Source organism: Mercenaria mercenaria, chromosome 14 (genome assembly GCF_021730395.1).
Source record: "Mercenaria mercenaria strain notata chromosome 14, MADL_Memer_1, whole genome shotgun sequence".
In the NCBI taxonomy this organism is placed as follows: domain Eukaryota; kingdom Metazoa; phylum Mollusca; class Bivalvia; order Venerida; family Veneridae; genus Mercenaria; species Mercenaria mercenaria.
In genome coordinates this window covers 74,205,527-74,233,313 of record NC_069374.1, presented here as the reverse complement: position 1 = coordinate 74,233,313, position 27,787 = coordinate 74,205,527, and the positions used below count along the sequence as shown (strand labels likewise).

Genomic DNA, 27,787 nt, shown 5'->3' with positions numbered 1-27,787 from the left:
GATTGCGATAAGTACTTGTTAATTTTTGATAAGTTTGACAAAAGCAAAATCACTTTGCATACGGCTATTATTTCTTTGATGTAATAATTACTAGTTGTGCTAATAATTAGTCCCCTTGTTAAAATAAATGTCTGTAACTATGCGGTAATGTAAATGAAATAAAATCTCCGCTGTGTTTCGTTCATACTGTATTTCAAAAGAGTAGTTTAAAAATAATGTCGTCGGCCAGAGATCTTTCTTAAAATGAAGAAAATATTTATTTATTATCATGCTGATTCTGAAATATCAGTTCCGTCGGATGATGATTCCGACGATGCGATTCCATTATCAGACAAATGAATGGTCGGAAAATGTTAAGTTTTAGAAGGCTGAAATATTGGTACACTTACATCACATACGATACAAATGGATTAAAAATAACACAACAAAGCATGTTTCATAAAATACAAAAATGTATATGTAAATAAACGCATGTTTGTAAATTTAATAATTATTCAAAGATGGATGTAAATATTACAACTTAACTGTATCAGCGCGTGGCACACAACATTTGTGTACATGTTTAGAAATAGATTATACATCAAAATAAACCACTGATATTCACACAAAAACGGGTGTAAATTTATGTAATGCTGATGTAAATATTCAGTGATGCATTTCTATTTATTGGATTTTAATGTTCAAATATCTATTAAACGCAGTAGGTGTGTTAAAATTGTGAATATTTCGAAGTGAAAATTGTGTTCTATTTGGATATAAGCTACGGACGAAATTGGATATAAAAATATTTGTTCAAACTTCGAGTATTTTGTAAGTATATTTTAATTTACACCCAAGTTAATAATGTTTCCCTGCATGATTTCAACGGACTGTATGCGGGTGTGATTATGATAAGGTTAGATAATGTCTTCGACGCCAGGTGGTAATTCTTATCCCGCCGCAGCAGGTATGTTACGATATCGGCCTCAGGGAGTTAATAAAATCTTGGAAGAATTTGATATTTGGTCATCTGGGGTCAAAAACTAGGTCACCGGGTTAAATCAAAGGAAAAGCTTGTTAACACTCTAGAGGTCACAATTTTGACCCAATCTTAATGAAACTTAGTTAGAATGTTACCCTCAATAAAATCTTGGATGAGTTCGATATTGGATTATCTGGGGTTAAAAACTAGGTCACCAGGCCAAATCAAAGGAAAAGCTTATTAACACTCTAGAGGTCACAATTTTTGCCTTATCTTAATGAAACTTAGTCAGAATGTCACCCTCAATAAAATCTTGGATGACTTTGATATTAGGTTATCTGGGGTCAGAAACTAGGTCACCAGGCCAAATCAAAGGAAAAGCTTGTTAACACTGTACTGTAGAGGCCACATTTATGAATATATCTTCATGAAACTTAGTCAGAATGTTACTCATGATGATCTCAAAGATCATTTTGAATCTGGGTCATGTAGGGTCAAAAACTAGACCACCAGGTCAAATAAAAGGAAAAGCTAGTTAACACTCTAGAGGCAACATTTATAATCATATCTTAATGAACCTTTATCAGAATGTTACTCATGATGGCCTCAAAGTCCATTTTGAATCTGGGTCATGTAGGGTCAAAAACTAGGTCATTGGGTCAAATCAAAGGAAAAGCTTGTTAACACTCTAGAGGCCACATTTATGACTGTATCTTCATGAAAGTTAATCAAAATGTTAATCTTGATAATCTTTAGGTCAAGTTCGAATCTGGGTCATGTGGGGTCAAAAACTAGGTCCTCAGGTCAAATCAAAGGAAAAGTTAGTTAACACTTTAGAGACCACATTTATGACCATATCTTAATGAAACTATCTTGATGATCTTTAGGTCAATAGGTCAGGTGAGCGATACAGGGCCTTCGTGGCCCTCTTGTTTCTTTTTTATAGGTGAATTACCAACCTCATTGGGTCAAGTTCCATAACTCTGACATGTATTTTGAGCAAATTATGACTCCTTTTGGACTTAGAAAATTCTGGTTAAAGTTAAACATGCAAGTTACTATCTCCAAAACTAATGCAGATATTGAATTGAAACTTCACATGTGTCTTCGGGGTTATAAAACTAGTTGATAGTACCAAGACCCGTAACTCTGATCTTAATTTTGGCCAAATTATGCCCCCTTTTGTACTTAGAAAATCCTGGTTAAAGTTTTGTGTGCAAGTACATACAGTTATTACTAAAAGGCATATAGATTTGAAACTTATTTTTTCTTTTTCTAGATCAATTTCCAACCTCACTGGGTCAAGTCCCATAACTCTGACATGTATTTTGGCCAAACTATGCCCCTTTTCTGACTTAGAAAATTCTGATTAAAGTTTGCATGCAAGTTACTATCTGCAGAACAAATGCAGCTATTAAGTTGAAACTTAACATGTGCCTTTGGGGTTATAAATTTAGTTGATTGCATGAAGTCCCATAACTCTGACATGCATTTTGGTCAAATTATGTTCCATTTTGAACTTAAAACTTCTAGTTAAAGTTTAGCATTGCAGGAACTGGATTGAAACTCTATAGAGATTTTAATATTTTGGGAAATATTTTCCTGCTTCTGGGACAATATTTAAAATAGGCTAGCATTGGCTGTCTTACAGACAACTTTTGTTAGTTGTGTTTAGTGTTTAATTTTTACTTTAAAACAATGTTACCATGATATAACTTTCTGTGGCATTTATAGTCGTCGTCTCTTCATGGAAAACAGTTAACAAAAACATTTAATATCTTTTCATGGTACTGTATAAGAGAATATTTCCATTTGTCGAAAAACAATTTTGAAAATCTAGACGTTTAGTGAGCGGAAATATTATGAGATGTCAATGAAGGAGTTCTATGAATAATTTACAAGTACTGCCTGAAGCAATCACAATTATAGTTCGACCACGAAATGAAATTTTTACAAACATTTTGAACTGTATGGATGGCCAAAATCTTGAAATTCGGCAGCATAATACAAAAAATATTATTAAAATTTAATATGAATCCATTATAAAAGGAAGAGGTGAGAGGAAACTTAGTGCATGTAATTTCAATCCAGGATCTCTCAATATTAGAATAATTTCTCTGAGTCATTATATAGTTTCAAATGACTTTGATTTGAAAGCGCTCACTGAAACCTGGTTCAGAAATACATTGGATAAAACATTCATTGGCGAACTTATACCAAATGTTAATTATTCAATTAAAAATGTTGCATGGTGCAGCGGCAGCAGTGGAAGGAGCTGCGGCTGTCAAACGTAAATCTGCATTTACTCTTTGTGTTATTGCATCTAGTTGTGACAAAAATTTTACATGAATTGCAACTTGAGTATAAATGGATTTTCTGCATGAGTGACAGTGATACATAGACAATGACCAACAAAACAAAATGGTTTACAAACTAGTATGTTTCTATAGGAAGAATGCATGGTCTGCTTTCCTTGGCAGATATGCTACAGTTGATAAAGATATCACCATTGTGGGACACATGAATTTCTGTCCCGATATTCCATCAGATCGAGATACTGTCAGATTTACCAGTGTACTTCACTCATGTGGTATGTATCAACATGTGAATGGACGTACCCATGCCCGCGACCATACACAAGATGTTATTAAAACCAGGGACAGCAGCAGACTAATATCAGGTGTCGAGGTGATCAATCCAGGTCTTTGTGACAATACTGGTGATATGTTTCAAGACTGTTATGCAATTTATTTCAATGCCTGTGCCACAAAAACCAGCTCCAGTGAGGAAGACGCTTTCTTTTTATGAAATTATGCTCTACTGACGTATGTTCTAGCTTTCAAACAAGGCATCTCAGCGTCACTTGTACTAAATACATTTCCAGAAGGCACACAAGAATCAGCCAGTGAGTGCATATTCAGATAAAAACGCTCCCCTACGCACAAAAATCTTTCTTCGACCTAGCTGTCATGGTTTTCAAAAAAAAACTTCATGGGGTTAAACACTTAAAACGCAAACGTGAAAAGAAATAGCATAAATATAAAGTAACAACCAACGATCAACTTTATAGGGACCAATGTGCTACCGTAAACTTCCCTGATAAGGTAAAGTCATGTCGCACTGACCAAAAATTATCAGCCAAGATAACTAAAAGCTAGGAGATGGTTAAGATGCTGCCCGTTGCCTCCAACGCATCCTCAAAGGAACTTGCGCAGAAGCTTAGTGACTTTTTCATTGATAAAATTAAAAACATTCGTATAGCCAGACTGATTGTGATTTAGCATACTTTACTTATTCAAAGCATCAAGAAGTAGCAAAATGTCCTGTTGATTTGGCTTCTGCAACAACAGAAGAAGTAAAACATATAATACAAAAAATTCCAAACAAATTCTGTGAACTTGACCCTTAGACCTTTACCATTATGGCTTTTGAAAAATGGCTTGATGAGCTCTTGCTGTTGATGACAAACATCATAAATACATCAATGGAATTAGGTTATATACCAAAAGAGTTTAAGAGTGGGAGGATAAGACGTCTGCTTAGGAAACCAGGTCTTGAACCAAATATTCTCAAAAACTATAAGCTTGAAGCTCCCTTTCATTAAAAAAATCTTAGGAAAGGTAGTAGATGTGCGTCTTGAGCGGCACTTGAGTGAAAATAAGCTACATGAGGGACTGCTGTCTGCGTACATAAAGTTTTATTCAGCTGAGTCGGCTTTGATAAAGGAACAGAATGACATCTTCACATTTATTGACCAAATTTCTAAACAGTCCTCGTACTACTTGATCAGCTTTCGTCACTATTGTCCACCAAATACTGTTACAAAGACTCGAAACCCCAGCCACCCCTCTCTGAAAATATTTGGTGACGCCTATGAAATACAGGAAGGATTTTTTAAAAGCTGCCGACTTTCATTTTGAAATGTAATTTTGCAGATAAAGCTTCACAACAGAAAATATCCTGGTAGTCTTTAAGATGATCTACTTGCATGTTGTTCACAGTCTTCAAATTGTATAAAAACAAACAATGAGTTCATAGGTCCATAACATTTAATTCAACATAGTTGATTTAATATCAAAGTGCATTAAAAACTCATTTATGCCAAGTGGACCTCATATTATTTAGTAAAAAAGCAGCACTAATTTATTTTGAAGTACCTGAAGGTAAGTAAATTTGAAATAAAATAAAAAAAAAAACATTGATTCGTCAGTATAAGTTAAAATTCACATCAATTATTGAAAAAAAAATCATTTTCATTTCAGATACAACGTTTTGCACTTAAGCATTTTCCCCAAATCTCTGCATTTTAAGTGAAGAACGGTTGTAACTGACAGATACAACTGTTTGCACTTAAATGTTTTCCCCAAATCTCTGCTTTTTTTTAGTGCAAAATGGTTGTAACTGACTGTTTAACAAATATCTTTTTTTTTAATGCAAGAACAAGGCCAGTGCTGAAAATATGTTAAATAAAATGCAAAATATGTTTCCATGCAATAAACTTGGTTTGAATGATGAAAGTTCCAAATATTATTAAGTATTATTGTCTTCCTTTAAAATTTTCAAAATTGCAATTACAACCGTTTTGCGCTAAGCCGCAAAATCTGATGTCATAACAGACTTTCTTTCTAAGAAATTCATATATTTTATGCATGTACTTTATGACTTATTATACTCTTGCGCTGAAAGAATATAGCAAGTTATGTGTTTTTCACATGCACAACTATAGTAAGTTGAGTTACAATAGTCTTACAATCAATAATGTTTCAAGTTGATGATATTTCCCAATGCAAGACTATCGTAACTCGAGTTACAATAGTCTTGCAATTAAGAAAATATGCATTTTGAGTTACCATACTTTTGCATTTATGTTATACTTTTAAAATATTTAGTGTATGTGTGTAAAATTTTGTCAGGACATGAATACATAAAAAATGTTTCTAAAATCAATAAAAGGTCATTTTTGAGATAAAAAAGCAGTTACGATAGTCTTGCGCCAAACCCTCGATATGTTCGGTCATTGTACAATATTTTATACGTTTTTAATAGTATTAAATATGGCTATAAGCATCGTTTCTAAGGGTGGTCAACTTCAGTTGTGCCATTACTTTGTGATTTAGTATTAATATTAACTGATGATATTCGTTGTTGCCTCGAGAAAACCCCCAATTTCTGACCGAAGTGCATAATACATGTACGTAGTTGTAAGTAAATACATTTACGCCGAAAAGGTCTTATAAAATACTTACAGACATACTGTTGCAATATACGCTCTAAAATATTACGTAAGAAAAACTGTATGAGGTAAGATTTTTTCGATACCCGAATTGATACTTTATATGCATATTAAATCCACAAATCAAACCGTGCGGATATGCATGTAAAGTTATAAGCAAATCACAATTTCATTAAATGCACAAACTGAGCACAATAATAACAACTTAATATATGCATAAATCGAAAAACGTATCTTCCTGTAGATTAAATGAAATAGATGGGTCATGATACGGTCCACGGTAAAGCGTAGGCAGTCTGATTCTGAGGATGCGGGTTGGAATACCAGCAATGACCAGAGTCCCCATTGCTGTTACGACACGCGATAATTGGTCAGAAATGATCGACGTACCTACATACATTGCGAGAACTTTCTTCACAAACTTGACTAAAACATCTATTTAAATTCGCTGACATTTGCTTATGGTATAATATTTGGAAAAAGTATCGAATTTAAAGCTGTTGCACTGAACAAACAAGTTTGACCCTGATGGACGCTTGGAAAATCTAGCACTAATTTCGAGCGAGCTTGAACATTGAATTCAAAATTTCAAAACGTTTGGATATCGAATTTTTCTCTAAGCCAGCTAATAGATCGAAATTCAAGTTTTCCAAAGAAAATATTAAGGTTCGACCTGGAGCTGAAACTGACCTACCTAGAAAATAAGGATTTAAAAAGGTAGATTCCACATTCGAAATCAGATGTATATATTTAATAGGTTTCCATGTAAATTAACTTGTATCACGCGACGACCATCATCACTTCCGTTAATTGGAAATTAAAATCACACTGGAAGAACTGAATATATTATTGCCAGTCGTGAAAAGTAAACAATAAAACAATCAAATTTCATAAACATACGGTTTATTTGACTTACTTTACACAGAATTTGATATTGTATACGACTAAGCGTATTTGTTAGAAATATTGTACACGAGATAATAGCATACCTTATTATGTCGGTTAGTGATGTTCCTTTCCTGAAATGAAAGCCAATAGTTAACTGGTAAAATAATAAACCGTGCCTACTGCTTATACATTGTAAATGAAAAGTTTTAGATATAGAGTTTTAATTAGACTTGGCAGTTTTGTTATGCAAAACGTACCCGTGTATGGTGTAAGTATGTTAAGAAATTCTCTTTCTCCCCGTAAATTAGTTTTATATTTTTGGACCTTTCGGATCATGGAATGCATTCAAGTTTAATAAATATTCGGTACCAGATATGTACAGATTCAATCAAACCGAGACTGCAATTGTTTTGCGTGGTTGCATTATATGTTTCCAAATGAACTACTTCTAGATTTTATTAATTATCACTCAGCAGAAAAGTGATGTAAAGAAAATCTGAAAAAAAAAATCGATTAACATACATTTGTAGATGATACTTTGGTATCTTATTTAAATTGCCGTTATAATTTTTTATAGATTTACTCTGTAATTTCAATCAAAATTTGCTTAAAATTATTTACATGTCATTTAGTTTGGTGAATACCTTCTGTGGTCAGTACTGTAGGAAAAATAATCACATAAACATTTTGGTTTGAGCGGTTCATAACATTTTCTTCATTTATAATGATGCCATGTTACTTTTTCCTTCAAAATTGTAAGCTATCAAGAGGGCAATCTTATTTAAGCAGTATTTTATGGTATTTTACACTTTGCGTTTATTCTATTAGACAAATATATTTATAGAATTAAAGATACTTTAGAGGTATATCTCTATCAAAAATGTAGATTTTACTGACTTTTTCAAAATTTTGTCGTAATCCTCTTTAAAGCTAACTGGGAAAATAGTTCAACATGTTCATTTTCACAGTTTGAATCATGTTTAATGTACTGTTCTTTTACTTTTAAAAGAAAAGTGCAAAAAGGCTTTACAAATTTTAATGAGCTTACAAATAAGTATTAATTTTAGCAGAATTAGAGGCTTCTTTCCTAAGTTTTGAAAATATTTATTCTGTTAACTTTTATGTGAATTCATTATGTCAGGATAAGTACTTTCGCCTCTGCTTTTATCTATTAAATTGCCGATAACACAATGTCCTCAAGAAACTCGAATGGATGATAGTGAGAAAGGTGAATTGAAATACAGTATTTCAGAGAGTAGTAGGGATGAATATAATAGAATTTTAGCCGAGAGCATAATAAATGGTTGTTTTAATTCAGTAGAAGTTATGCTGAACGATGACAGCAGTGATATAACGTAATCGTAGTTGAATTTGAGACCGCGATATTAAGTAGCAGTGAACAGTTTCGTCACTGTAAGAAACGCATTACTGGTGGTACAAAGAAAACATGGTTTGACAAAGACAGTAAAAAAGCCAAGTCTGAATCAAGGAGGCTTTTAAAACGTTATCGTTCGAATCGTTCTGAACAAAATCTAAATCAATTTCTAAACAGCAAACGTAAATATAAAAATATGTGTAAACAGAAACGTAATTGGTATAGTAAGGTGACGCTTACAAAGCTTGAGCGGAATACTGGAGACCCCAGGTCTTTTTGGTAGGAGATTAAAAGGCTTACCGGTAAACATCGCTCTGTGCCAAATATACCACTGAACAGATGGTATGACCATTTCAGTAGTTTATTTACGGTTGATACTGATCAAAATAATGAACATTTGGATCATGCCACAGTGTATGATGCTGATCTGGATGAAATAGAGCAACTTGTATTTAACTCTACTATTACGGACACTGAAGTAGTTAGCAGTATAAAATCGTTCAAACTAAATAAAGCTGTAAATGGAGATATTATTCCTCAACATTTAGTTTATGGTGTCAATGTGTTATTGCCTTTTATAGTTAAGCTTTTCAATAGGCTATTTTCAAAAGGCGAATTCCCGGAACAGTGGACCCAATCAGTTATAATTCTAATACTTAAAAAGGGGGATGTTAATAACCCAAATAACTATCGGGGAATAACTTTGTTGGAAGCGTTGAGTAAAGTTTACATTTCTGTAATAACTAAGCGTTTAACATTTTATGTAAATGCATACAATAAAATCTGTGAGTCACAGTGTGGCTTTAGAGCTAGTTATTGCACGATTGATAATGGTTTTATACTCTATTCTATTGTCTCAAAGTACTTCTGTATGAAGAAAAAGCCTGTATATGTAGCCTTTATTGATTTTCAGAAGGCCTTTGATTCTGTTGATAGGTCTTTACTGTACGAGATTTTAAGAAAAAAAGGTGTAAAGGGTAATTTATTTAAGTCTATACAAGCAATATATGTTTCAGTGAAGGCATGTGTTAAAACAGATAATGGTGTTACTAGTAATTTTGAATGTCCAATGGGCTTGCGTCAAGGATGCAGCTTGAGCCCTATATTGTTTGTAATGTTTATTGATGAATTGTACATGCTATTTAGTGAAAACAATATCCGGGGAATTCAGTTATTCCCAAGTACTGTGGAAATATTTTTACTGATGTTTGCTGACGATATTGCCCTTCTCTCCGATACTATTTCAGGTTTACAGAAAGAACTCAACCTGTTATATCAATTTAGTAATCAATACAAGTTAAATTTTAATATAACAAAAACAAAAGTTCTAGTATTCAAAAGAGGCGGGAGATTAAGTAGAAGAGAGAAGTGGAAATATGGAGGTAGCTATCTTGAAATTGTTAATGTTTTTACTTATGTTGGAGTTTACTTCTCAAATAGATTATCTTTATACAAAATGGCCGAAAGTATGTCTGTTAAAGCCAGAAAAGTTCTTCTTTATCTTTTAAATTCATTACAGCAGTTTCAATGTATGCCATATAAGACTTATTTTAAAATATTTGATACCAAAAGTGCACCAATTTTGTTGTATGGGGCAGAGATTTGGGGTTTGAAAAAGCCACAAAGTGTTGAAAATGTACAAGTAACTGCATGTAAACGTTTTTTAAACGTTGGTGAAAATGCTTGTAATGATGCAGTAATGGGCGATGTTGGTAGATACCCAATGTATATATTTGCTGCTAAACGATGTATTAAGTTTTGGATTAGGCTTTTAAATATGCAAAGTCACAGATATATCCGGCTTTGTTATGAAATGTTACTGTACTTAGACAGATTAGGTTATAGTAACTTGGTTGCGGAGGTGAGAACTAACCTTTATGAAAACGGGTTCGGGTATGTTTGGGAAGAACAAACAGTTGCACATCCAGAAAAGTTTTTAATGGTATATGTTCAGCGATTAAAAGACCGGTATATACAATCTTGGAAAGTTACATGTGAACAAAATGTAAAACTAAATTATTACGTGAACTTTAAAACCTCTTATATTGTTGATAAATACATATATGTTGTTAATGTTAAAAAATATAGAAAACAACTTGCTATGTTTCGAAGCTCAAACCATAATCTTATGGTTGGAAAATGTAGGCATTATGGTATTGACAGAGAATATCGGCATTGTTCCTTTTGTGAAAGTTCACTAGAGGATGAGCTTCATTTTACATTATTCTGTCCTCTGTATAATGACACCAGAGCTATATATATCTCAGACTTTTACAGTACATATGCGAATGAAGAAAAGTTTAACATGCTTATGTCGAACGGAAATGTCGAAACAATACGGAATCTTTCAATGTATTTATATTATGCCTTTCAGAAGAGAGAAGAATACTTGTCTATATTCAAATAGTCTATTGTACAGGGAAATAAAACATATCTTTTTATATAGAATGATTGTAATACGCTGGCTTGTAACTGTCACTGTATATTATGATGTTTACACTGTATTTGTGTATGGGCCGGAGGCCTTATGTACAATAAAGAATTGAATTGAATTGAATTGAAACAGATTTAGGTTGTATTATATACTTCACTCTTGCTGATTTGTGCTTTAATGTCTCATAATTTTTTTTAAAGAATATCAAAATATTTAAAGGACGATGACAGCATTTACTTTCTGCATTCGCTCATTTCTTCATCACGCCTTTCTGTATCCGTTATACTCATTGGTTTCATTTAAGACATGAATTGGTCGCAGAGGTTTAGTTAAGGATGCGCTAGAGTTTTCGAGCCACTTCTTAAATTTTCTAGTATTGGTCTTACTGTCCGAACGCCCTTCAATTTATCCCGCATTTAAATTTTAAAAAGAGAAACTTGATCACATGGTCATTATTATTTAAGTTATGAACCAGATCTTTGATATTGCTGCTGACGTATTGATTATTTGCTTTATCTGAATTACATTTTAAATGACAATGTATATGGCTTTTGTTTTGTAATTTACAGAATTTCGTCTTTGTTTGTCATTATTTTCTTTTTTTTATTATAAATGTGTTGTATTAAACAGCATATGTAAGTTGGCATTCTCATTTAACAATACCATATTTAGTTCTATTTCTCATTATCTTGTATCTTAAATATTAAAATATTAAACTATATGTTTCTTTTAACTTTTAGCGACTTTATTCTATAAAAGATAGTTCATGAGCGTATTTTTGCTTTACTGTATCTTACATTATCTTTTTCTAACTTGAATTCATGACAAATGTCCTATATTGTACTCACGGAATTTACATATATAGCCATGTTTCTGGCCACATGGGTAGTCATGCCATTTACCCTCATCTAACAAAGTCATCAGAGCGCAGTCTTCCAGATCACTTAGATTATTTGGCTGACCAGGATTCCAATTTTGATAGTAAAATTCTTTAAAATCTGCAAACACGTATGGAACAAATTGCATTTTCGGTTTCTTTTGGTATTAGATAAATATATTTCGAAAATAATTGAAAAAATGTTGTACGTGAAGTAAAAGCTACGTTTGTATGGTACATAGAACTCGGACCGATACCATTACCGCATGTGTTTCTGACGTGTTTCTTAAGTATTCATACTTTGGGAACGTATTCATATATTGTGTCAGGGTGGCTAAAAAAATTGCCTTCGATTTTATCACAGATCTTTCTTTGCAGGAAAGCAGCTATGAGTATATACGTACTTTCACATCATATCATTTATCCGCTCAAAGTAAACAATTACAAATACAGTCAAACCTGTCTATAAAGACCACCATTGGGAAAGCCACAATGTGGTACTTATTGGGAGGTGGTCTTTATTGGGAGGTGGTCTTTATTCACAGGTAAAAATACACTGTAAATGTTAAAATGGAAAACAAAACATGTGGTCTTTAGAGCCAGGTGGTCTCTGTTCAGAGGTGGTCTTTAACACAGGTTTGATGTATATAGTTATGAAAGGACAAAAAAAGACAAAACTGTTTAAGCTATATAAAAAGACTACCGAGAAGCGTTTGCCTCAGTTTAACGAGGAAAGTATACAACTTTACGATTGTATGCTGAGAATAGTATATCATTGTCGTTCATTGGAGAAGCACATTATCTAGAATCGTACGAATTTAGGTGCACCAATAGGGACATCATTGTTTGTACTTGATAACTAACTTGAGTTTCACAGCTCTTAAAAAAGCAAATTTAGTAATCATACATGATCAGACAAAGTATTTTCAAAGCAAGCCTGCATATGGAGATGAGATAATTTTCAAAAGTTCAATATAACATAATTCGATATAAGAAAGAAGAAAAATAGACGGTCCCCTTTTGGCAATATTTTTTTGATGAATCAAGATGATTTGAACACTTTTGAACACTTTTGAAAATTGGTCACCCGAAGAAAATATCTATCAAACTATATTGAAATTAGGCTAGTAGTTCTGACTAGAAGGTGTTTAAAGTGATGCATATAAGGAAATGTATATTGTTTTAGGAATAGTTTGAATATTACGCGTGGAAAGAAACTATGTCACCCACGCCAGGTTTAACCGAATGATTTTGAAAAAAATACTTGATAAAATGTCACACAAGGAATATTTTGTCAGCGCTGTTTAAAAGGAAGGATAAAAGTTTACTGAACAACAAAAGAAACTATCCAGTTTTATAACTGGGGTATTTTTTCGTTAAAAATTTTAATTTATAAATAACCTGTATTTTTCATAAAACATTACACTTGAAGACCTTCACGTGTAAAATAAAAAAAAAATCAATCAACCGTGAAGTCAGTAGTTCTACAAAAGCCGTTTTGCACGAAATTCACGTGCACAATTTTCTTTGTGAAATTTTATTGTCATTGGAAATATTGATAATTGGCTAACTCGAAAAAAAGCATAAAGTTTAAAAGATATTGTTGGTTGCACCGCACGACTGAATCAAATTTAGCGCGAGCGCCCAACTGGGACGTTACAATGCAACTGACGCGCAGAAGATAAAGCCTTTCAAACGGCTATTGTTGGACTACTGACTTCACGGTTGACTGATGTTTTAGAATTTATCACGTGTAGATCTTAAAGTGTAATTTTGGTAAGAAGAAACAATTCAAATTTGAAAAATTATTTTTTTATTTCAAAATATACCAGTTATACATCTGGATAGTTTCTTTTGCTGTTCAGTATATTTCCGTGATAGCCTGGTTTCTCAATTTCTCTCTATTCCTAGGGTAACGAAAATCCTGTCTTACACAAGTAGACATGTTATATCTTTATACTGTGTAAATTAAAATTGTATGTACCACGTCACTGTGTAGAAAATCAAGACATTGCAAAAAGAAACGACACTACCATGACGGGCGAATATGTTCAAAAGTTGAAAGAACAAAACAAAAATTAAATTGCAGTTTTCTAATGCGATATAATTATAAAGTCAATATTACTTGATGTCCAGTTCCACCTTCCCTCCTCAGAATAGTTTTGTCCGTCCGTCAAGCCAATCCATCGTCCTATATCTGGATAGCCATAGGTTCGAAAACTCTACAAGAACACAATGTACATTAAAATATTATAACATTGAAGAAAAGAGGACTTATTTAATGTATCTGGTACTATACACTTCATAAAATTCGTCCGGAGCTGAGTAGCGACATAACAAATTTATGTATATGCGTAAAACAGAATAGAAAGGAAATTAATACATCGCTTAACAGAACCAAATAGACGCTTAATGCAATATCGGAATACCAAATATATTGTTCTAAGAAAATACGCACCTTCGAGGAATCATATATAAATTTTTGCTCTTCCTGCGAATGAATATCAACCAGGTAACCTCCACTGGCTAAACAGCTCATGTCCGCATGATGCCAGTCTCCCAACTCGTTCAGAACAAATAAGTAACAATGGTCTCCCCATGGCAGTAAATTGTCAGTTCGAGGCAGCTTTGCAGGACAGTCAAAGTGTGTGGTCGCGCCTGTTAAAATAAAACAGATATATTCATTCAATCATTAAACTGTCGTAAATCTAGCGTCTTAGATATTCTATAGGAGATTTTATGTATATGACTAAATGCCATCTTGTTACTCCCGTCGCAGAAGTTCTTGAGCTAAGTAAGATCTGGAAAAAAACAACATATGTAAGTAATTCAGTTCTTGCTTCTTGAATAATATTACTGAATATATAACAAGAAAAGTGTAGCTAAATGTGTGTTTTTAATATATTCAGTTTTCTCACCGATGAGAGTTCATTCAAAATTAGACATGGATGAGATACCCTTACTATAAATTTGGCTCTTTATTTATGTCACAACCTCCAAAAACACATGAAAAGTAAAGATTTTGCTACGCCAATTTTGGCAAAACATAGATTACGTTTTATCCACATGCTGAAACAACACACGAACATACGCATTTATACGGAAATTGTCGATTGTCGTTACGGCTTCAAAACCTTAAATCGATGAATTATTTCTTACAGACTATGTAAACATTTGACGGTCTTGAAAAGAACTTCAAGTAATTATCACGTCATGAACCATTAACTAATTTATAAACTTTATATGTTTGATAATTACCGCGTGTAAATCAAAATGATGTTTACATTGAATATTAACTTCAATCAGACATACTGACTTTTATTGTAGCGATGCTCAAAGAGCTTCTATTGCATGTTTAAGTTTTATTTACCAATCATATTGTACAAACACCTGTTAGGCAAGCCTGATCATTGACAGATTCTTACAGGATGCAAAAATGCTTCATGTAACCAGGGCGGCAGTTCTCAATATGAAACGTTAAAATGTCAGAGAAAGAAAAAAAGTGTATGAATCTGGTTTTCTGTGATATTATCATAAATCATTTCTGTGATGTTATCATAAAGCACCTGATTTACGAATCAGTGCTGAATGTTAAGTTGGCATGTGCCTTAAATATGTTAATTCACAAATACTTGATTAACCTTACATGTGACAGAATGTGAAGTCCATCGTACACTTATGTATCGATGATCTCGCAGTTTAACAAAAATCCCTTGACGTGTAGTCAATACTTGACAACACTGTCATTTAGGTGGATGATTCACTAATTTAGCCAAATCCCCAAAAGAGATAAAAAATACAATCTAAAATATAATAGTATACATGTAAGCTAACTGGGTAAAATAGTTCAACATGTTCATTTTCACAATTTGAATCATGTTTAATGTGCTGTTCTTTTACTTTTAAAAGAAAAGTGCAAAAAGGCTTTACAAATTTTAATGAGCTTACAAATAAGTATTAATTTTAGCAGAATTTGAGGCTTCTTTCCTCAGTTTTGAAAATATTTATTCTGTTAACTTTTATGTGAATTCATTATGTCAGGATAAGTACTTTCGCCTCTGCTTTTATCTATTAAATTGCCGATAACACAATGTCCTCAAGAAACTCGAATGGATGATAGTGAAAAAGGTGAATTGAAATACAGTATTTCAGAGAGTAGTAGGGACGAATATAATAGAATTTTAGCCGAGAGCATAATAAATGGTTGTTTTAATTCAGTAGAAGTTATGCTGAACGATGACAGCAGTGATATAAACGTAATCGTAGCTGAATTTGAGACCGCGATATTAAGTAGCAGTGAACAGTTTCGTCACTGTAAGAAACGCATTACTGGTGGTACAAAGAAAACATGGTTTGACAAAGACTGTAAAAAAGCCAAGTCTGAATCAAGGAGGCTTTTAAAACGTTATCGTTCGAATCGTTCTGAACAAAATCTAAATCAATTTCTAAACAGCAAACGTAAATATAAAAATATGTGTAAACAGAAACGTAATTTGTATAGTAAGGTGACGCTTACAAAGTTTGAGCGGAATACTGGAGACCCCAGGTCTTTTTGGCAGGAGATTAAAAGGCTTACCGGTAAACATCGCTCTGTGCCAAATATACCACTGAACAGATGGTATGACCATTTCAGTAGTTTATTTACGGTTGATACTGATCAAAATAATGAACATTTGGATCATGCCACAGTGTATGATGCTGATCTGGATGAAATAGAGCAACTTGTATTTAACTCTAGTATTACGGACACTGAAGTAGTTAGCAGTATAAAATCGTTCAAACTAAATAAAGCTGTAAATGGAGATATTATTCCTCAGCATTTAGTTTATGGTGTCAATGTGTTATTGCCTTTTATAGTTAAGCTTTTCAATAGGCTATTTTCAAAAGGCGAATTCCCGGAACAGTGGACCCAATCAGTTATAATTCTAATACTTAAAAAGGGGGATGTTAATAACCCAAATAACTATCGGGGAATAGCTTTGTTGGAAGCGTTGAGTAAAGTTTACATTTCTGTAATAACTAAGCGTTTAACTTTTTATGTAAATGCATACAATAAAATCTGTGAGTCACAGTGTGGCTTTAGAGCTAGCTATTGCACAATTGATAATGGTTTTATACTCTATTCTATTGTCTCAAAGTACTTCTGTATAAAGAAAAAGCCTGTATATGTAGCCTTTATTGATTTTCAGAAGGCCTTTGATTCTGTTGATAGGTCTTTACTGTACGAGATTTTAAGAAAAAAAGGTGTAAAGGGTAATTTATTTAAGTCTATACAAGCGATATATGTTTCAGTGAAGGCATGTGTTAAAACAGATAATGGTGTTACTAGTAATTTTGAATGTCCAATGGGCTTGCGTCAAGGATGCAGCTTGAGCTCTATATTGTTTGTAATGTTTATTGATGAATTGTACATGCTATTTAGTGAAAACAATATCCGGGGAATTCAGTTATTCCCAAGTATTGTGGAAATATTTTTACTGATGTTTGCTGACGATATTGCCCTTCTCTCCGATACTATTTCAGGTTTACAGAAAGAACTCAACTTGTTATATCAATTTAGTAATCAATACAAGTTAAATGTTAATATAACAAAAACAAAAGTTCTAGTATTCAAAAGAGGCGGGAGATTAAGTAGAAGAGAGAAGTGGAAATATGGAGGTAGCTATCTTGAAATTGTTAATGTTTTTACTTATGTTGGAGTTTACTTCTCAAATAGATTATCTTTATACAAAATGGCCGAAAGTATGTCTGTTAAAGCCAGAAAAGTTCTTCTTTATCTTTTAAATTCATTACAGCAGTTTCAATGTATGCCATATAAGACTTATTTTAAAATATTTGATACCAAAAGTGCACCAATTTTGTTGTATGGGGCAGAGATTTGGGGTTTGAAAAAGCCACAAAGTGTTGAAAATGTACAAGTAACTGCATGTAAACGTTTTTTAAACGTTGGTGAAAATGCTTGTAATGATGCAGTAATGGGCGATGTTGGTAGATACCCAATGTATATATTTGCTGCTAAACGATGTATTAAGTTTTGGATTAGGCTTTTAAATATGCAAAGTCACAGATATATCCGGCTTTGTTATGAAATGTTACTGTACTTAGACAGATTAGGTTATAGTAACTGGGTTGCGGAGGTGAGAACTAACCTTTATGAAAACGGGTTCGGGTATGTTTGGGAAGAACAAACAGTTGCACATCCAGAAAAGTTTTTAATGGTATATGTTCAGCGATTAAAAGACCGGTATATACAATCTTGGAAAGTTACATGTGAACAAAATGTAAAACTAAATTATTACGTGAACTTTAAAACCTCTTATATTGTCGATAAATACATATATGTTGTTAATGTTAAAAAATATAGAAAACAACTTGCTATGTTTCGAAGCTCAAACCATAATCTTATGGTTGAAAAATGTAGGCATTATGGTATTGACAGAGAATATCGGCATTGTTCCTTTTGTGAAAGTTCACTAGAGGATGAGCTTCGTTTTACATTATTCTGTCCTCTGTATAATGACACCAGAGCTATATATATCTCAGACTTTTACAGTACATATGCGAATGAAGAAAAGTTTAATATGCTTATGTCGAACGTAAATGTCGAAACAATACGGAATCTTTCAATGTATTTATATTATGCCTTTCAGAAGAGAGAAGAATACTTGTCTATATTCAAATAGTCTATTGTACAGGGAAATAGAACATATCTTTTTATATAGAATGATTGTAATACGCTGGCTTGTAACTGTCACTGTATATTATGATGTTTACACTGTATTTGTGTATGGGCCGGAGGCCTTATGTACAATAAAGAATTGAATTGAATTGAATTGAAACAGATTTAGGGTGTATTATATACTTCACTCTTGCTGATTTGTGCTTTAATGCCTCATAATTTTTTTTAAAGAATATCAAAATATTTAACGGACGATGACAGCATTTACTTTCTGCATTCGCTCATTTCTTCATCACGCCTTTCTGTATCCGCTATACTCATTGGTTTCATTTAAGACATGAATTGGTCGCAGAGGTTTAGTTAAGGATGCGCTAGAGTTTTCGAGCCACTTCTTAAATTTTCTAGTATTGATCTTACTGTCTCGAACAAATTTACTTCCGAACGCCCTTCAATTTATCCCCACATTTAAATTTTAAAAAGAGAAACCTGATCACATGGTCATTATTATTTAAGTTATGAACCAGAGTCTTTGATATTGCTGCTGACGTTTTTTATTGATTATTTGCTTTATCTGAATTACATTTTAAATGACAATGTATATGGCTTTTGTTTTGTAATTTACAGAATTTCGTCTTTGTTTGTCATTATTTTCTTTTTTTATTATAAATGTGTTGTATTAAACAGCATATGTAAGTTGGCATTCTCATTTAACAATACCATATTTAGTTCTATTTCTCATTATCTTGTATCTTAAATATTAAAATATTAAACTATATGTTTCTTTTAACTTTTAGCGACTTTATTCTATAAAAGATAGTTCATGAGCGTATTTTTGCTTTACTGTATCTTACATTATCTTTTTCTAACTTGAATTCATGACAAATGTCCTATATTGTACGCACGGAATTTACATATATAGCCATGTTTCTGGCCACATGGGTAGTCATGCCATTTACCATCATCTGACCAAATCATCAGAGCGCAGTCTTCCAGATCACTTAGCTTATTTGGCTGACCAGGATTCCAATTTTGATAGTCAAGTTCTTTAAAATCTGCAAACAAGTATGGAACAAATTGCATTTTCGGTTTCTTTTGGTATTAGATAAATATATTTCGAAAATAATTGAAAAAATGTTGTACGTGAAGTAAAAGCTACGTTTGTATGGTACATAGAACTCGGACCGATACCATTACCGCATGTGTTTCTGACGTGTTTCTTAAGTATTCATACTTTGGGAACGTATTCATATATAGTGGCAGGGTGGCTAAAAAAATTGCCTTCGATTTTATCACAGATCTTTCTTTGCAGGAAAGCAGCTATGAGTATATACGTACTTTCGCATCATATCATATATCCGCTCAAAGTAAACAATTACAAATACAGTCAAACCTGTCTATAAAGACCACCATTGGGAAAGCCACAATGTGGTACTTATTGGGAGGTTGTCTTTATTGGGAGGTGGTCTTTATTCACAGGTAAAAATACACTGTAAATGTTAAAATGGAAAACAAAACATGTGGTCTTTAGAGCCAGGTGGTCTCTGTTCAGAGGTGGTCTTTAACACAGGTTTGATGTATATAGTTATGAAAGGACAAAAAAAGACAAAACTGTTTAAGCTATATAAAAAGACTACCGAGAAGCGTTTGCCTCAGTTTAACGAGGAAAGTATACAACTTTACGATTGTATGCTGAGAATAGTATATCATTGTCGTTCATTGGAGAAGCACATTGTCTAGAATCGTACGAATTTAGGTGCACCAATAGGGACATCATTGTTTGTACTTGATAACTAACCTGAGTTTCACAGCTCTTAAAAAAGCAAATTTAGTAATCATACATGATCAGACAAAGTATTTTCAAAGCAAGCCTGCATATGGAGATGAGATAATTTTCAAAAGTTCAATATAACATAATTCGATATAAGAAAGAAGAAAAATAGACGGTCCCCTTTTGGCAATATTTTTTGATGAATCAAGATGATTTGAACACTTTTGAACACTTTTGAAAATTGGTCACCCGAAGAAAATATCTATCAAACTATATTGAAATTAGGCTAGTAGTTCTGACTAGAAGGTGTTTAAAGTGATGCATATAAGGAAATGTATATTGTTTTAGGAATAGTTTGAATATTACGCGTGGAAAGAAACTATGTCACCCACGCCAGGTTTAACCGAATGATTTTGAAAAAAATACTTGATAAAATGTCACACAAGGAATATTTTGTCAGCGCTGTTTAAAAGGAAGGATAAAAGTATACTGAACAACAGAAGAAACTATCCAGTTTTATAACTGGGGTATTTTTTCGTTAAAAATTTTAATTTATAAATAACCTGTATTTTTCATATAACATTACACTTGAAGACCTTCACGTGTAAAATTAAAAAAAAATCAATCAACCGTGAAGTCAGTAGTTCTACAAAAGCCGTTTTGCACGAAATTCACGTGCACAATTTTCTTTGTGAAATTTTATTGTCATTAGAAATATTGATAATTGGCTAACTCGAAAAAAAGCATAAAGTTTAAAAGATATTGTTGGTTGCACCGCACGACTGAATCAAATTTAGCGCGAGCGCCCAATTGGGACGTTACAATGCAACTGACGCGCAGAAGATAAAGCCTTTCAAACGGCTATTGTTGGACTACTGACTTCACGGTTGACTGATGTTTTAGAATTTATCACGTGTAGATCTTAAAGTGTAATTTTGGTAAGAAGAAACAATTCAAATTTGAAAAATTATCTTTTTATTTCAAAATATACCAGTTATACATCTGGATAGTTTCTTTTGCTGTTCAGTATATTCCGTGATAGCCTGGTTTCTCAATTTCTCTCTATTCCTAGGGTAACGAAAATCCTGATTACACAAGTAGACATGTTATATCTTTATACTGTGTAAATTAAAATTGTATGTACCACGTCACTGTGTAGAAAATCAAGACATTGCAAAAAGAAACGACACTACCATGACGGGCGAATATGTTCAAAAGTTGAAAGAACAAAACAAAAATTAAATTGCAGTTTTCTAATGCGATATAATTATAAAGTCAATATTACTTGATGTCCAGTTCCACCTTCCCTCCTCAGAATAGTTTTGTCCGTCCGTCAAGCCAATCCATCGTCCTATATCTGGAAAGCCATAGGTTCGAAAACTCTACAAGAACACAATGTACATTAAAATATTATAACATTGAAGAAAAGAGGACTTATTTAATGTATCTGGTACTATACACTTCATAAAATTCGTCCGGAGCTGAGTAGCGACATAACAAATTTATGTATATGCGTATAACAGAATAGAAAGGAAATTAATACATCGCTTAATGGAACCAAATAGACGCTTAATGCAATATCGGAATACCAAATATATTGTTCTAAGAAAATACGCATCTCCGAGGAATCACATATAAATTTTTGCTCTTCCTGCGAATGAATATCAACCAGGTAACCTCCACTGGCTAAACAGCTCATGTCCGCATAATGCCAGTCTCCCAACTCGTTCAGAACAAATAAGTAACAATGGTCTCCCCATGGCAGTAAATTGTCAGTTCGAGGCAGCTTTGCAGGACAGACAAAGTTTGTGATCGTGTCTGTTAAAATAAAACAGATATATTCATTCAATCATTAAACTGTCGTAAATCTAGCGTCTAAGATAGTCTATAGGGGATTTTATGTATATGACTAAATGCCATCTTGTTACTCCCGTCAAAGAAGTTCTTGAGCTAAGTAAGATCTGGAAAAAAAAAACATATGTAAGTAATTCAGTTCTTGCTTCTTGAAAAATATTACTGAATATATAACAAGAAAAGTGTAGCTAAATGTGTGTTTTTAATATATTCAGTTTTCTCACCGATGAGAGTTCATTCAAAATTAGACATGGATGAGATACCCTTACTATAAATTTGGCTCTTTATTTATGTCACAACCTCCAAAAACACATGAAAAGTAAAGATTTTGCTACGCCAATTTTGGCAAAACATAGATTACGTTTTATCCACATGCTGAAACAACACACGAACATACGCATTTATACGGAAATTGTCGATTGTCGTTATGGCTTCAAAACCTTAAATCGATGAATTATTTCTTACAGACTATGTAAACATTTGACGGACTTGAAAAGAACTTCAAGTAATTATCACGTCATGAACCATTAACTAATTTATAAACTTTATATGTTTGATAATTACCGTGTGTAGATCAAAATGATGTTTACATTGAATATTAACTTCAATCAGACATACTGATTTTTAATGTAGCGATGCTCAAAGAGCTTCTATTGCATGTTTAAGTTTTATTTACCAATCATATTGTACAAACACCTGTTAGGCAAGCCTGATCATTGACAGATTCTTACAGGATGCAAAAATTCTTCATGTAACCAGGGCGGCAGTTCTCAATATGAAACGTTAAAATGTCAGAGAAAGAAAAAATATGTATGAATCTGGTTTTCTGTGATATTATCATAAATCATTTCTGTGATGTTATCATAAAGCACCTGTTATACCAATCAGTGCTGAATGTTAAGTTGGCATGTGCCTTAAATATGTTAATTCACAAATACTTGATTAACCTTACATGTGACAGAATGTGAAGTCCATCGTACACTTATGTATCGATGATCTCGCAGTTTAGCAAAAATCCCTTGACGTGTAGTCAATACTTGACAACACTGTAATTTAGGTGGATGATTCATTAATTTAGCCAAATCCCCAAAAGACATAAAAAAATACAATCTTAAATATAATAGTATACATGTTAACAATGACAAAGATACTATTGTCAATTTAAACCTGGGTCAGTTTATAACATTTTTGTCGATATATTTTTAGTCATATAAAAATGTTCTTTCGTATATTGAAAAGCATTGTACCTTATGCTATATGCTACTGTGTTTTGTATACATTACATATACTACAAAGTTTAGTACAATTTTCGAAAATACCTTTGAAGTGAAAGTATTTGACCCCACATGTGTCCTCAAAGAGAAATAATGATAGTACCTTCGTGCCATTTTATAAAATCTCACTATAGGGTGGTCCATCATCAAGTTTGGTTAAATGTGCAAACAATCGCATGTAAGAATCGAACATTTACGGAAAGTTGAGCTATTTGAATTGTATCTGACTATGTTTTCCGATATAAATATTTTTCTCCAATTCTGAAATAAGACTTACAAAAGAATAGCAAAAGATTTAGCAAATGCAATTGATTACATTACGCCGTAACGTTTTTATAATTTGAAAAATCGGTTTTGAACTCAAAACGTCTTTTTTCAGGAAACAACTGCATTTCTTAGATTTTTCACTTATTCAGTATTGCGAGATAATTTTCCGTATATCACTTACCGAATTCACATATCCAGTTGTTCAAATCATCACAATCATAATCTTTCCATTTACCAGATAACGTCATCAGACCACACTGTTTCTGGCTTTCATTCCCTGGCTGTCCTGAAGCCAAATTCTGGAAATCAATTTCTTTCCCTCCTGTAAACCAAGGAAGTGTAAGACTGTTTGTCTTGTAAATATTAATATAGGACAAGCTATGCGTCAAACAAGCTTAAGCACTTAAACACGCTATGCGTCAAACATTCTTAAACACGTCAAACTCGCTATGCGTCAAACACGATATGCGGCAAAAACAAGCTTTTGGATGTTATATGGTAATCAAACACACTAATACAGTGGAAATAAGCTTTAGGATAAGTGATTACTATATTTGGATTTCGGCTTCTTTTGACAAGAGAGAGACCTCCGTGGCCGAGTGGTTAAGGTCGCTGACTTCAAATCACTTGCTCCCCATCGATGTGGGTTCGAGCCTAACTCGGTTCTTTGAATTCTTCATGTGAGGAAGCCATCTAGCTGGCTTACGGAAGGTCGGTGGTTCTGCCCAGGTGCCCGCTCGTGATGAAATAGTGCAAGGAGGGACACCTGGGGTCTTCCTCCACCATCAAAGCTGGAAAGTCGCCATATGACCTATAATTGTGTCGGTGCGACGTTAAACATAACAAATAAATTAATAAATCTTTTGACAGGAAAATCACCTGTATATATAATACAAAATAGCATATATTTTTATACTGTTTCATTTTAAGAACGTACTTATTCATGTTTTAATTTTAACATCCTCGTGGGTTGTTTTTAAACAATTTACGTAATAATAAAAATATTCGGAAAATGTTTAACTACGAAACGGACCTTAAGGCTCATAGGTTCAATTTATATTTGTTTACAAGTGGTTTTTAGTACAGGTTTGACTTCACACGCTTTATTATGATAGCAGATAATGGTGGCGCACCTGAGGCGTTTATTGTCACGACTGAACCTTCAGTTGCACGAGGCATTTGCTTTTGTGCTCATGTAGGTCTAAGTGAGGCAATAGTCACTTGAAGTTTAGTAAGATTGTTTATGAAATACATATACTTAAGTTCTAGTTATTGGAAGGTCGCGGGAAGATCCAATATCCAGTGATTGTGTATATTTCCGATATTTCGGAATTAGTAAAAGGAATTATGTCCTTTACAATTGTCGTTTCAATATATAGTAAGGTATATAACAAGCTGATAAATTTGTCCAACATCGAATGATAACTTTCCCAGTTTATTGATGACAATTGCGTATTACAGCTAAAGTGGTCTGTAAGATGGTATTTTGCAACTAACACTAACACAGAAAATATAAGAAATTAATATAAAAGTATTGCAAAGGTATACAAAAATATCTTTGTAAGAGGAATGAAGTTATGGGCAAATGTTATACCAAAATGCTTTACTTAAGGTATTAGACCACTAATAAAGAACCTCCTTTTTGAAGAGTATTCAATTTCTACCATAAACCTACTTTTACTGCAATTCTTAGCGGGGCGTAGGTTCAAGCCCTACTGGGACCAAATTTTTTTTTCCTTATTTTCTTTTTTTTCTTGTAAGTTTTTACTTCTTTCAAGACTTATTATTGATTTCTTGTATAAAAATTGAAAAAGATTAATCTTATAAGCGATATTTTGCTGTTCAAAGTGAATGTACTACTTCAACAGAAGGGGTAGGGTTACACATCTTTAAAAATATTAAGTTACACGCGGTGAAAGTTCTCTATTTTGCTTTCACTCTTAGATTATATATTGTGGAAGAAATTCAGGTAGGTTTTACGTCAGCCCTAAGGTTATTTTTAAATGGAGTAAGCAAAATTCAAAACAGAAACACAGCATTCGATCTTATTTTTAAAATGTTGAAGTATGAATTCTGTCTCATTAAATCCGTTTACTTGAGGCACAATAGAAAAAATAATATTGACATTTTTATTTTGTGTTTTATAATTGTTTACCAATAGTTTGATGTTTCTTTTATTAAAATTAATGGTAAAATGAGTTCTCTGCAAACGTTTTGGATAGTGGCTATCACTTTGGAATTTGTCTCTACTTGAGCTTGAGGAGATACCATAAGTTATACAAAATTGATAAAAAACGGCACGGTAAAAATTGTTTAAAAAATGCAGAATAGTGCAAAACACGGTTACCTTTCAGAATATACCAAGCAAAGGCCGTTTTGTAAACATTACTATTCAATTGCAGCTATGTAGGAATACTGGTATTTCACTTGAGAAAACCCTGAGAATGCAACTTTATCGCCAAGAATCAATAAAATAAGAAAATTAATTTAGTTGTTTATATCATTTACTTCCGGAATCAAAGTAATTATGTTTAAGGAAAAAGGCACGACGAATTGCGTAATTTTACATAGCGGCCAGACTGCTAGTTGAATATATATGTTGAAACATAATTATCTTGAGGTGATCAGATGGGGAGAAGATGATAGACATAAAGTCACGTACACTTGATGATATTTTCGTGAAAATGTTATGTTTAAATTAATAAAAGGACTGTTGCTATGTTAAATAAAAAGAGCTGTCAGTGGACAGCGTGCTCGACTATTCTCAGTGCTTGATAGTATAATATAAGCTATGAGTAAAATGCTCAAGTCTAAAAAGTCAACTGAAAACAAGACAATAATTTTGAAATATATTGCCTGCTTTACATTTTGGGGTGAAGTAGTGTTAAGTATAAAAGCAATATGACAACAAGTGGTGCTACAATAAATGCTACATCATCGACATAGGATAGAAAATCAAAGGCGACAATAATAGATTACTAATTTCTCTTTCACAATTTGTTTTTTTTGGGGGGTTTAACGCCGTTTTTCAACAGTATTTCAGTCATGTAACAGCGGGCAGTTAACCTAACCAGTGTTCCTGGATTCTGTACCAGTACAAACCTGTTCTCCGCAAGTAACTGCCAACTTCCCCACATGAATCAGAGGTGGAGGACTAATGATTTCAGATGTCGTTTATCAAATAGTCACGGAGAACATACGCCCCGCCCGAGGATCGAACTCGCGACCCCGCGATCCGTAGACCAACGCTCTTACCTACTGAGCTAAGCGGGCGGGCTCTTTCACAATTTATACTGTACCCAAGGGAGGCAATCATATTAGCAATTCAACTTTTTCCTATACTGGAAAGAAAACAAAGTCACTAGTGTGAGATTTCTTTAAACTTCAAAAACGAGATGATGGGACCATAGATACTAGTATCCCTTTATGTAAGATTTGTAAAAAAATCCTATGTAAGCAAGACGAAATAAGTACCAGGAAAATAAATTAATTTCATATAATCAATATGAAATGAGCATAAACACCTTTATTCAAACAAACTGACTGCATGGTCTGCAATGTTATGCCATGGATGCAATAATCCTTGCTGCAACATGGGCTTGGAACAGGATAATCATTATTGGTCTTGCTGCCCGATATTGTGGTATATTTTTGTCACTAATGCTGGCTGTAGTTTTAATTCAAATGTAAATAATGTGACACTTCCTGGGTTTTTGCGGTTCAACAACAAATTTATAGTAGAAGTAAGAATGTTTTCACAATAACTGATATGACGCGACGTCATAAGTTGGAGCCAAGTCATTTTTGACTATATTTTCTATTAAAGAAGTTTCACTATCGCCATTTATTATACAATACATATATTATGTAATATATCTTCTGAAACTAGAAACCAAGCTCTATTTCATTTTATAACTTTTAGTTAATCTAAATAAGCTATTAGCGTTTCTTTTTGGGCCTAACAGGACCTTACACAAAGGAATTCTCCTGTAGAGATGTAATGGGAAATTTCATGCATCTACGGTAAAACAGACAGATGAAAAACAAAAACATGTCTGACGCTCATGAAATTTCCGTGAAATGATCGTCTGCCGTAAGCTACTGACGTCATACACGTAAAACAAAAAACGTAACCAGAAACGCATCAGATACACTTAAAAAGTTCAGACATGGATGT

At 33.1% G+C, this 27,787-nt stretch overlaps 1 protein-coding gene across 1 annotated transcript in view; it reads left to right on the top strand.

The window, feature by feature from the left end:
* The first annotated feature begins 553 nt into the window (after nt 1–553).
* LOC123527708 (uncharacterized) overlaps nt 554–27,787 on the top strand; it is a 79,672-nt gene continuing 52,438 nt past the window's right edge. The window contains exon 1 of the mRNA XM_045307338.2: nt 554–810. The gene's annotated coding sequence lies outside the window, so the exon portion shown is untranslated. The remainder of the gene's footprint in view (nt 811–27,787) is intronic.